Source organism: Dermacentor silvarum, chromosome 7, assembly GCF_013339745.2.
Source record: "Dermacentor silvarum isolate Dsil-2018 chromosome 7, BIME_Dsil_1.4, whole genome shotgun sequence".
NCBI lineage: Eukaryota > Metazoa > Arthropoda > Arachnida > Ixodida > Ixodidae > Dermacentor > Dermacentor silvarum.
In genome coordinates this window covers 33594685-33603221 of record NC_051160.1, presented here as the reverse complement: position 1 = coordinate 33603221, position 8537 = coordinate 33594685, and the positions used below count along the sequence as shown (strand labels likewise).

At 44.5% G+C, this 8537-nt stretch overlaps 1 protein-coding gene across 1 annotated transcript in view; it reads right to left on the bottom strand.

The window, feature by feature from the left end:
- LOC119457894 (uncharacterized) overlaps positions 1-8537 on the bottom strand; it is a 103081-nt gene that overhangs the window by 68800 nt on the left and 25744 nt on the right. The gene's annotated exons all lie outside the window — the stretch shown is intronic.

Genomic DNA, 8537 nt, shown 5'->3' with positions numbered 1-8537 from the left:
TGCAGTAATTTTCTAATTATCACTTGTGGGGGAGTCACGGCTCTGAGGACCGAGGTGGCTGGACTCAACCGGCGCTGTACCATTATTGTTCCTCTTCTATGCCACACAATGTCACTGGGGCTGTCTGCTCTTGCGCACTTGACACCATCTGCCCACACACTGTCGTTACTTTTTTAAGACTTGCACTTTCTTCCAAAATCTTGACATAGTGCAGCTCTTGCACGAGTGAGGCACATGGCTTTCTGCTGATACTGTGCGCTGTACCGTGACTCCTTGGATGTAAGACCACTCACGACTTCATTTGGAAATATGTAATTAATATTGCATACCAATATTGTTGTTACTGAGGTTCGTTTCTTTTGATACATGCGTTGGTGCAAGTGCCCTTGTGTGACATTCTTGCTTTGCCATGATTTTTTTTTTACTTTTTCCAGGCCTACTACTATTCTGTTACACATTCCTCTATTTCACTTAAGATCGGTTTGCTTTGTATCTTTATACATGTTGTTTTCCTACTGCTACCAAATCCTTAGTCCTGTCCCCCACAGTGTCCTTGTGCCATTTCCTGTGATAATAATTATCAAATGGGTGCCGCAGAACCAACATCATTTATCAGGAGTGACATCAATTGCATTGCACAAACCCGAACCACAGAGCCCTAACAGTCTCTGTAGTACTCAGTTTCATACTTCGCAGGCCATTCTACACGAGCTATGAGAGTGGTGCCATTATAGAAGTCTCACTTTATGTGTTTCACACTGCACTTGTTTAGGATCTGCAACACTTTCTATGAAGTAACTACTTCACATGTTACAAATACAACTTGTAGTCTTGAGGTTACGTCAAGTCACGTATGTGTGTACTTTTGTGCTTCCAGTAGCCAATGCACTATGGCCACTGGTCACAAAAATGTGTCACTTCACTTGTTTGGTGATAAATAGGTCCAGCCAGGAGTGCCTTCCATGTTATAATTATGTGATATTTTGCTGCAGTAGACGGGATGACTTAATGCTACATTGATTACACAATGTCTTTGATCGCAAGTGCAAGCAGTGAGAGAAGACTTTTGTAATGTCACCTGATATAAACAGAATGTACGGCCAGTTCACAGCCCACCTCATGAGGAGCAGTACTGAAAGTGAAACAGCGGCTCTAAAGTTGCTCCTGCATTACATGAAACGTGCCGGGTTGGACAACAAATTGAGACTGGGTGACGTAGTGCGCTATGTGATGTTTTGTCCCTCTTCGTGACACTGACAGTGTGTGCCCACACAGATAGTCTTATGTCATTTTTTATTTTCTCTCATCTTCCATGCCACATTTCGCCTTCCCTAGTAACCGGTAGCCAGCAAGATGTTATGTGGCTAAACTCCCTGTCTTTTCACTTTTATTTTTCTCTCTTCGCATATAACTTTCTGACGTATGATACCAGATCATTACAAATACGAGGCACCAACACCTAGTCGTGGAGTCGGCAGTTGTCATTTTAAGGGTGCAATCTGGAATATACATCACCCTCATAAACATGCAAAATTGGGTAGCATTTATTGGTGTGCACGATGAAATAAATTTGTGCGAACTTTTTCATTTTGTCTTGTTTTCCTTTTCCCTGGAACACTGCTGCTGTTGCATGGTTAGAAATTGGCCTGCTGAATTGTGAAGACTTGTTTCTTTATGCAGAGTGTGAAGGTAATCCTCCCAACATAATGGCAAGATACGTAGTGCTGAGGAAACGGTTCATTCATGACTACAATGTGCAGCACGACTATATACGAAGAAAGAGAAAGAAGATGACACTTTGTTTAGTCTCGCTGTACATTTTTAGTCGTGAATCCGAACCAACTAGCCTGCCAACGTGCTTTAGAGGTGATTTAACCAGAGAGAAGTGAGTCTGCTGCTGAGGTTTACTTCTGAGGGAAAGTAAGTGCACCAGGAAAGATTAATGTGAGAAGATGTGGACTTGTACAATGATCGACAGTGCTAGACCAAGTGGACCTTGTACCTTAGCAGAGGTTTTGAAGTGTGTGGTACGGCGTTTAGCTGGCAATAGTCCCTGTGCACAATGTTGACAACCCTGTGCTCACATTGGGTTCCTGCTGCCATCGCTACCATGCAGGCAAGCATAAGACATGTATAGGAAGATAGTGGGCTGCGCGGTGCATTATGCAACAGGTCTATTACTGCCCATCAATAATTAGAAGTTTTTTTCCTAAGCACTTCACACTGTAGTAAATGATGCTCTCGGCGCAGGCATTCACTGTAAGTATCAGAGAATGCTGACCTCAAGACTTCGTGTTAAAAAAACATGCCGCAATGTACAAGCTGCTATCCCCAAGCTGTGCTCAAAATTACGCTGCAGCAGAACATGCTTACCTGACCAAAGATCATCTGCCTTAAGATGGGTGTGTCTTTAATATACGAGGTGTTCATTTTTAAGTTTTCCGGATTTTTAAAAAATCGCCTGTGGCAGATAGCATAATTCTTCTCCTTGAGCTGGATTATTCAAAGAGGTGGACATTACTAGCAGGAGAAATTGAAACGTATCGGACTAATTAACCCGAAAGGCAAAGCACCCATTGCGATAGCAAATTAGTAGAGAGCAATACGCAGTAAGGATAGTAGTTTTATCGGCTGTATGAACTTGGACACATTCGCTTACTAACTGAATTAACAAGCATGGTGTTAGCATGCACAAGCAAACATGAATAGATCACACTCGATGACTGCAGACAAGCACTGTCAAAACGCTGGCATGAGCAAGCGCGGCAGCAGCAGTGAGCGAAGGTTCGGTCTATCGCTTCAACGGAAACTGAGCGGCGAGGCACAGTGCATACAATGGTAGGAGCCATGTGCAGATCGCTTTCAAGATGCGGTGCGCGCGACCGCCCGCAGCCGCGCAAAGTACAAGTACGCAGTTGCTGGCAGAGTAGAAGCCGCACCCCCTCCCTCTTGCGCTGCCTTCCCGCTTTCCTCCTTTGGCATGCAAGATTGAGTCACCAGTTCCCCTTGCGCCCGGTCGTAAGATACGCATTTGGTGCCACAGCACTTCGCCGACCGCCGACAAACGACCTCCCCCTCCCATCGTATCCCCCCACAGCCTTTCGCGCGACGGAAGAGGTTGCGTTTGCTCTCCGTGAAAGCGCATGTCCCTCGTGCGCTTTCACTCGCAGATACGGCGCGCGGCAACAATTTTATCGCCCATGGACTTTATACGGAACCTCATGGCAAGGGCAGAAATCCAATTGGAGCATCCATATAATTGCTATCGCAATAAAATTTGCTAATTAACTTGTTTATTGTTCACTTTATGGAACGTATTCCAATTCACAAATTGTAGCCGGTGAGTTTGCAAGATGTATCCACTTGAAATGAATCTTCAGGATGACCCAAGTTTCAAGATATTGTCACGTAGTAGTGACGGTGAAGAAAACAGTTGCAAAACTGTGAGTGACGAAACGAACTTTATTGGGCGAACCTGTGCCTACAAAAGCAAGTTGCAGTCGAAGGTAAACGATAGCGGCGAACACAGTCGGCGATCGTCGAAAATCTGATCAGCGGTGAAACGCGTCGGCTTTTATACATGAGTCGTCGAATGTTCCAGATTATTCCCTGGTGCCCGCGTGTCTTCCAGAAAGTTCTAGACAATTCGCGTCAGTCATACAATCAGATAACATAAGCGTCGGTAAAAACAGACAACAGAAAGAAGCATCGATAACGTTCGAAAAACTTCCGATACATGCAGGCGTGTCCTGCGCCAAGCGATAACAGTTAACATTTGTGAGCCGGTGAAGAGCGGTCACCGGTGAAAGATAAACAAGTACACTTGGCAATATTTCCCAAAAATGTGGGACGAAATACATGGACGTTCCAGTTACTTTTGTGCGTCAATGCATAAAACAGCTGTTTTGTTAAGTGGAACAGTGTATTTTTACGGCGATTTCAATGGCGCATATCTCCAAACTGGTGTCATTCTGGAAGCTCGTTTGAAGTGACGCCTTGTAAACTCTCTGGCTACAATTCTTACATTACAAGATGTGCTGTAAACTAAAGTTAATTAGTGAATTTTTGAAAATTACTTGAACTTATTTCGGTTTCTTGTGCTAGTGATGTCTGGCTCTCTGAATAATCCAGCTCAAGGACAAGAAGTATATATGCTTTCTACCTCAGGCAATATTTAAAAATTCCAGTAAGCTTAAAAATGATCACCTCGTCTATGTATATTTTTGTTTTGCAGCACTTCAACTACAGCACCGTCTCGTGAATGTAACAAAAAAAAAAAACTGCATGCACAAGCATTTGTGGGCAGAGCACACATTTAAATCGCACAAATAATCTGCTAAGGGGAATCGAACTCGACACCATTGACATGTACCTGAAATCGTTTGCATATTAAGTTGTAGAAATGAGTGCTATTTCGAACTCACTAATGTGGTTATTTAAAGGTTATTTCATATGTGTTTACAATGCTTGGAAAGCTGATTGGCTGGAGCCTGCGTTTATCCAGCCTGCTAATCATAGCATCAAGCCACCTGTTGCCGCTGACATCTTCACCACACCGTTGTAACTGCTTGAAAGGATACCATTTATTTATTCATTGGAATGCTTATAGGCCCAAAGACATTACAGAGAGGAGTGGTATACATAAGTGGGAAAGACATACATGTGCAGCAATGAAAGTTTTAACACAAAGTGTTGTTTACGGCTACGTTGAAACTTGCATTGTACGGAATAGTGGCTATGGAAGCAGGCAGGCGGTTCCAATCCAGACTTGTTCTTGGAATAAAGGAATCCTTGCAGAACTTTGATAAGACTGTACACCAACTTTAAGGTTGTGATGACGAGATAAGTATGACGGACGTGTTATAATAAGTTATTAGATGTGTTACAAGACACAATCGTGCACATTTACGACGGGATGAGGGTTCAGGTAGACTAAGTTTCATAGACTTAACACTGGTGTAACGAGAATAATTAGACAATATAAAACAAGAAGCACGATTTTAAACACTTTCAATGAGTTGTATTGAAGCAGTCTGAGAAGGGTCCCAGATGGTCGAAGCATACTTAGGTTAGAATGAACATGTGTCTCGTAGAGGGTTAGTTACTCCGGTACAGCTTTAAAGTTAAGGCATAGGTACCTTAGCTAGTGCACGATTGGCAAAGAGAAACACTACGTCAGTTTGTACTGGTATAGATTCACAGCCATATTTTCATTTTCACAGGAAAATCTTTATTACTGTAGAAAGTTGACCAAACTTACGTTCTTGCGATCTCATGCCGAATCATTGGGGCTGGTATGTCACTGCGACGTCGCAGATTTATTCATTTTGTGTTTGGGGCGCTTTGGCGCAGAAAAAGCTATTGAAACTGGCTATGTGACGTCTTTGGTTCCTTAATTTAGACATAATAGTAGTGGGTTAACTAGTCCGAGTTGACATAATAAACCCATAAAGTCGCAGCCAAGTGGTACAGGAACTTCAAGGCGGTGGCACCTGTAGTTTTTTGCGTCTTGTCTGTCTTGCAAAGCCCCCTCTCACAGTAAGAGTGGCAGTTTTAGCATTTCAGAAGACCAATACTGCTCAACTAGAGCACCCATTTATTGGTCCTTTAAGTGTCGTCTCGCGGCGCAGTCTCGCATCAACAGTAGGCGACAGGCTAGCGCTTCTGGTAAGGTAAGGAACAATGCCTTTACCAGCCCGACAAGAAAACTGCTTGTGATATGCTAAGTTGTCTGCTTAGCGCTTTTAGTGTTGATGGTCATGACTGGGCTCCCCTTCGAAACGGGGTGGTGACAGATGCCACTACATGTCAATCAGCACAAAGAATTGTCGTCTATCTTGCATGCTTTTCTCAGTGCTGCACGCCGAGTATTTGCAAGTCACGAGTGGCATGCACATACCAGCATGTATGAACATAGCATTGTCGACAGGGAGAAGTGGTGAGCACAGAGTGTTCAAGAACGGAGGCACACAGGATAGACGATTATTGTTTGAAGCTTGGCCCAAAGGGGGTGTACAACTTTTTTCTTCTGTGTAAGCAGACTTGAGAGAGGGGAATATTATTGAAATGTTGATGTTCGGATGGCACATCTGCTCACAATGCGACTCTACAGAGGACAAGACAAAGGGGAAATAACACTTTTAGAATAAGGTGGCCAGACAAATACAAAAGAAGCGAAAACGTATGGATGTTACTATCAGGAAAATAAGTGCTCAGCGAGTGATGAAGGCAGGCCCCAGTGAAAACTATCTGTACGTAGAGACCTATCACATGACAATATTCTTGCAGCACCTCAGAGAGAAATCTTGCGTCAGTACTGAAGGTCTAATTTTAAATAACTTTCCTAAACTCGTCCTAGGGATGTGAACTACAGTGGAATGTTGTTAATTCGAATGTCTGGTTTATTCTAATTGACGCAGTGGAGCTGTCAGAATGCGTTTCAATGTGCTAAAACGCCTGGTAATTAAAACGCGTAAGCGTTTGCGACGGTTAATTCGACCATACGTACCATGCGCCGCCGACCGTGCTCTGGGCCGCGCGTACTCGCGCGGCGGCGCCTGCGACCTGGCAGTGTGCTGGCTGCTGCTCTCACCTTCCGTTGCAAGTATCGTATGTTGGCGCACCGAAAATTTTACAATTTTTACGGTAAAGTCTAGGTGTGAGTTATGTGCAAATTGTACCTTGATATACGGCTTCACGGTAGTGAAAATTTTGCCTAGAAGTGTGGTTTCACGGCAGAGCAGCGCGTGCTGCCGTGAAACGTACTCGCGCGCCGCCTAGCACAGCAGTGCACGCAAGTCCTCCATCCGATGAGCTTCCTTTTCATCATCAATATCATCAGCCTATATTTATGTCCACTGCAGGACGAAGGCCTCTCCCTGCGATCTCCAATTACCCCTGTCTTGCGCTAGCGTATTCCAACTTGCGCCTGCGAATTTCTGAGCTTCCTTTTAATTAGAACAAATTTTCGGGCGCCTTGTAGTACGAATTATCGAGATGCGACTGTTTTCGGACCACACGTGACGTTCACCTCTTAGAAGCTGCTTCCTTCAGTTTCCCCCAAGACATGTTTTCCGTCTGTTCAAAATTGCAATCCAAACTGTAATCTAAGTTTGCAGATTTAGTGTACATCGTATTTTGCTTATTTTATAACGAGTAATCTCAAAAACACTATAAATTCAATGCTAAATAATTGTGCCTGATGGACGGTCAAGAAAGATATGAAAAGCACTGCACTCCTGCATGCGCATACAATGAGCACAAGAAATGCATACGTGTTCTTGCTGTATGGGCATATGGCATGACAGACAGTGTAAGGCATTATATGTGTCAAATAGCTGCGACCATAACATCTATGAATGTACCCAGTCTGTCGCTCACGAACATGTAAGGGATGTCCATAAAGGGAGGACAGTGATCGGATTTGGATGTCCCTTGCGTGGTCCGACTTTTCACAGCCGGGCGTGGGCGGATCCCACTGCATGTGGGCCAGAGGATCACTATCCCTTTAGAGCGCAGCTTTTAAGCAGCCCGCTCCTGCGGCGAGCGGCGGCGTAACCGAGTGAACGATGCGAGGAAAGCAGGAGAGGAGGGTGTAGCGCAACCAGGAGGCGGAAAGCGGAGTGCCGGCGGCGACCAGGCATTCAGCCAGCGCAGGCACAGAGCGCTGGCGTGGGCTTCGGATCACCTGCGCTACTTAAAGCCCCTTGATAATTTCAAAGTAGGGACACTCTCCTCCTCGCCGCGTTTTCCTCCTCGATTCTACTCGCGCGCACTGGGCACGGCACGCTTTTCAGCCTTGGCTCCCACGGACGGGCCGCAGGATTCGATGGAGGCGCATGATTTTGGGCCAGTTGCGCCCAGTGGTGTAGAAAATTTTGAAAAAAGTAGGGGATAACAGCATCGAGAATGCTGAAGCCGACGTTTATGAGGAGGTTGGCATATTCTTCAAGCCGTATGAATGAGGCACACTGACGCAAAAGGAGCGTTGAGACGAGTTCTATACTCTAGACATTTTTTCTGCTACATGACACGATGCTTTGTGCGTCTGATCTAGCATTGCTTGTGGCCAGGCCTGTATCCAGGATATATTTTCGGGGGGGGGGGCACTTGCTGAAGGCCTTGACTATTTGGGGAAAGCACCTATTTTTAACTAATTATTTTTGGTAAAAATCACAGTATGTAAATTGTGACTTTTCAAATTATATTTTGGTATTGGTTTTATATTTTTAGTTTTGAGATGAATCTTCTTAATAGTACATTATTTTTATACGGGTGATTCGTCTCGATAGATTTCATTAATAAAAATAAAACGGCGTTACGCAGAGCCAAAAATTAAAAAAAGACGAAGAGTGGAAATATTCGTTTTATTGAGGCACACTCAAGAACAGCAGGCGTATGGCGTGAAACGGTCGGTAGTGATCTCGTCAGGTGCCACAAGTCAGCAGCGCGGTGCGTCCATTTGCTTCAAAGTCTGCACTGGCTCCTTAAGTTCGGAAGCCTAAAACACAAGTCCCCGTGCCTGAATTCTTCGTAAA